This window comes from Triticum dicoccoides, chromosome 3A, assembly GCF_002162155.2.
Source record: "Triticum dicoccoides isolate Atlit2015 ecotype Zavitan chromosome 3A, WEW_v2.0, whole genome shotgun sequence".
Classification (NCBI taxonomy): Eukaryota; Viridiplantae; Streptophyta; class Magnoliopsida; order Poales; family Poaceae; genus Triticum; species Triticum dicoccoides.
In genome coordinates, this window is record NC_041384.1 from 475,702,400 (window position 1) to 475,706,856 (window position 4,457).

Below are 4,457 nucleotides of genomic sequence, written 5' to 3' on the forward strand. Positions count from 1 at the left end.
CCCATTTCCACTCAGGAATAGCCAAAGGTTTAAGGGTGCCAGCAGGCCATTGGTGCTCTGCTTTAACACGACGACAGACGTCGCAACTAGCAATGTATTGAGCAATTTCTCTCTTCATCCTAGTCCACCAAAACCTCTGGCGTAGGTCTTGATACATTTTAGTACTACCGGGATGAATGGTGAGAGGGGATTCATGAGCTTCCTTAAGAATCAACTCGCGTAGATGTTGTTTCTTGGGAACCACCAAGCGGTTCTCGAAGAAGACAACACCTCGCTCATCCATGGAAAAACATTTAGCAGCTCCGCTAGCAATGTTTTCCTTAATCCGAATATGCCCTTATCACGCTTCTGGGCAGCGATGATTTGATCCATAATATTAGGCTTCGCCACCAGGGTGGATAGAAATCCTCGAGGAACAATGTGAAGATTAAGCTTACGAAATTCCTCATGGAGAAGTGGTTGACTTTGTTGTAACATCAGGTTGTTACAATAGGACTTACGACTTAGTGCATCAGCCATGACATTGGCTCTGCCCGGGGTGTAAGTTATTCCTAAGTCGTAATCCGAGATCATCTCGACCCAACGTCTTTGCCTGAGATTCAAGTCCGGTTGGGTGAAGATATATTTCAAACTTTGGTGATCGGTGAAGATCTCGCAACGATTACCGAGGAGGTAATGTCGCCAAGTTTTGAGTGCATGGACTACAGCTGCAAGCTCTAGATCATGTGTGGGATAGTTTTCCTCATGTGGGTGTAATTGTCATGAGGCATAGGCAATTACGTGAAGATCTTGCATGAGTATGCAACCTAGTCCTTGTCGCGAGGCATCGCAATAGATAATAAAGTCCTTAGAGAAAACTGGTGGTACCAGTACGGGAGCAGATGTCAGGCGTCTTTTCAGTTCCTAAAAGCTGAACTCGCACTATGGGGTCCACTCGAACTTTTTATCTTTCTTGAGGAGTTCAGTTAGAGGTTTAGCAACCTTGGATAAATTCTCGACGAAGCGGCGGCAGTAGCTCGCTAAACCAAGGAAGCTCCGAACTTGCTTGACCGTCTCAGGTGGAGTCCAATCAAGGATGTCTTGAACTCGCTCGGGATTGACAACAATACCCTTACCAGAGATTACATGGCCTAGATAGGTCACTTCTGGCAACCAAAATTCACACTTGGAGAATTTGGCATAAAGGCGATGCTCTCGAAGTTTCGTCAATACCAGCCTTAGATGTTCGGCATGTTCCTCTTAATTTTTGGAGTAGATGAGTATGTCATCGAGGTATACTACGACGAATTTATCCAAATACTCCATGAAGACCGAGTTCATTAACCGAGAGAAGGTGGCTGGGGCATTGGTTAAACCGAAGGACATAACGGTGTACTCGTATTGTCCATAACGAGTAACAAATGCCGTTTTGGGAATGTCCCCATTTCTGATTTTGATTTGATGGTAGCCCAACCTCAAATCCATCTTGGAAAAGACTGAGGATCCAGCGAGCTGGTCATACAGATCATTGATCCTGGGAAGCGGATACTTGTTCTTGATGGTGACCAAGTTGACAGGTCGGTAATCTACAACCATCCGATCCGTTCCATCCTTCTTCTTGACGAAGAGGATGGGGCAAGCCCAAGGAGAGGAACTAGGACGGATGAAACCCTTTTTCAAGGACTCATCGAGTTGGTTCTTAAGCTCGGCTAGTTCTAAGGGTGCCATCTTATAAGGTCTTCTAGAAATTGGAACGGTTCCTGGAACAAGGTCTATCATGAACTCGACATCCCTGTCAGGTGGAACACCTGGCAGTTCTTCTGGAAAGACATCCGGAAAGTCTCGGACTACCGGAATATCCTCAAGGTCTGGAAGGGGGTTGGCATTTAGGGAGTAAAGCTGGCGCTTGGCCACTCGAGTTAAAACATTGACTGTCTTGCCCGATGGGTGAGTAAGTTGAACGGTTCAGTGGCACAATCAATCTTAGCATAATGAGCTGACATCCATTCCATACCCAAGATGATGTTTATGTCCGAGGACTCGAGAGCTATTAAGGATGCAAGGAAGACAAGTCTATCGACAAGAATTTCGTTCCCATGGCTTACTCCAGAAGTTTGCCATCTAGAGCCAGGGGTTTGAATTTCCATGGTAGTGGGCATGTCACAGAATGTTGTGTTATGCAATCAAGCATAGCTCTCAGATATGAATGAATGAGATGCTCCAGTATCGAGAAGAACAGATGCCGGATGGCAATTAACAAGGAGCGTACCAAGGACGACGTTAGGATCCTCATGAGCCTCCTCGGCTGAGACATAGTTGACATGGCCACGTGCAGTGGTGACCGGCTTGGCATAGAATGTCTTTCCCGCTGGCTTACCACGGCCAACGGACTTTCCAGACTGATCGGGGTTGTTGTTCTGGGGACACTCTCGACTACAGTGACCCGGCTCTCCACCCTTGAAACATGTCACAACATTGGGGCGTGGAGCAGCATTAGCAGCGGGGCCACCATAGGGCTTGGGCGGTGCAAACTGCTGGTTGGGACGAGGCGCCTCAAAGGATGGCCTCGGAATGAACCTGGGTGGCAGTGCCGTGCTTGGAATCCACACTCGGCGCTTCTGAGATCTAGAGCCGGATGAAGAGCCAAAATCACGAGAGTGCTTGCGTGAAGCGTCATAGTCAGACTGGCCTGTCTTAGCACTGATGGCTTCATTGACCAACTTCTGAAAGGAGGTGCACTCGTGCAGACGAAGATCGTGGCGAAGCTCAGGGCTAAGTCCCTTGCGGAACCTTGCCTGCTTCTTAGCGTCGGTGGATACCTCTTCAGGAGCATATCGTGCCAGATTCCCAAATTCACGACTATATGCATCCACAGTCAGTCTTCCTTGGGTGAAATTGCAGAACTCTTCCCTCTTGCGATCTATGAGACCTTCCGGGATGTGATGCTCACGGAAAGCCTCACTGAATTCAGCCCAAGTAGTGATTTGGCCGACCGGGCGCATAGCTTCAAAATTTTCCCACCAAAGGCTAGCAGGGCCTTCGAGGTGATAGGCGGCATAAGTAACCTTATCAGCTTCGGCTACGTTGGCAGAACGTAGCTTGTGGGTGATGCTGCGAAGCCAGTCATCCGCGTCGAGGGGCTCGACGGAATGGTTAAACTTTGGTGGGTACAGCTTGATAAAGTCATTGATTGACACCAAGTCATTTTGCTGATGGCGTGCAGTGTTCTGCTCAATCCGCTCCAGCAAGCGGTTAGTCTCACGCTTGTTTCTTTTCGCCTCCAGCATCACTTCGGCCAGAGAAGGCGGGCGAGGCAGATTTTCACCCCTAGCTGTAGTGGCTTCCCCCTGCTCCGGGGCAGTAGGGTTGCTACGGGTGTTGACCATCCTAGGAGAAAACAAGACAACGGTTTAGATAAGGATGGCACAATCTTAGCAAGGAAGTGCAGAATGTAATGGATAACATGGAATGCTAAGATGTTCATTGCATGACATGGTAATATAGAAACTGCCATATATATACCATTGGTCATACACACCATACATAGTTTAGTACAAGCCCAGGCTAGAGTACAACTACGGTGAAAGACATTACATCTCATCGGAGGCATTCCAAGCTCCTATACATTATTTTTCTACACCTCCAGAACGTGATACACACCAAGTTGTATCCCACGGTTCACGCAGGACCGTGGGGAATACAACTATTACAATACTTGTGAAACTACTACTAGCTCAAACGGCTCTGTAGTAATCCTCATAGAAGTCACCACCAAAGCCTGGAAGTGGAACATGATCATCTGGGAACAGACAGTCCTGCGGAGCCTGCGGACCATAGGGACTCGGATGTGGCCTTGGTCCCACAGGTGGTGGCAGACGGGGACCATGAGGAGGGGTGATGCCTCCTACATCGCACCACTCCATACAATCTGGCAATCCAGACCATACAGGGTACAGATCCCTCAGATCCATGTATCCTGCCTGTACCGCCGGTGCAAACCGAGTCAAAGTGGCCCGGTGATCAGCACGAGAGTTGAAAAGCTCCATACGCAAGGCCCGATTTTCGCGGTCCTTATCCTCGAGCATCTCGGCAGTGGTGCAGAGTAGTGACTCCTCATGTGTGGAGTCAGCATAGATAGCCTGGAGATACCCTTGCGCTCCCGGAAGTGAAGCTGGCATATAATGGAAGCCGGTGTTCCGAAGCAGGCCAGTCCGGACTCGCATGATGGTCATCATGGAATAGGCAGCATCCTGCATAGCCATCTCAACGGTAACCCTGAGTCCATAGGAAGAGTGAAGGGGCTCAGTGGCTCTAGGATAATAGGGATATATCCTGACGGTACAGAGGTACTGCCTCTAGTTGAAGTCTCTGAACTGCTCCTCGACGGTATATTCGGGATACCAACGGTAACCCGTCTCGATCATTACCCGGACTAACATAGCAGTATGACCGGGTACATCGAGGCACCGGGTCAGGCG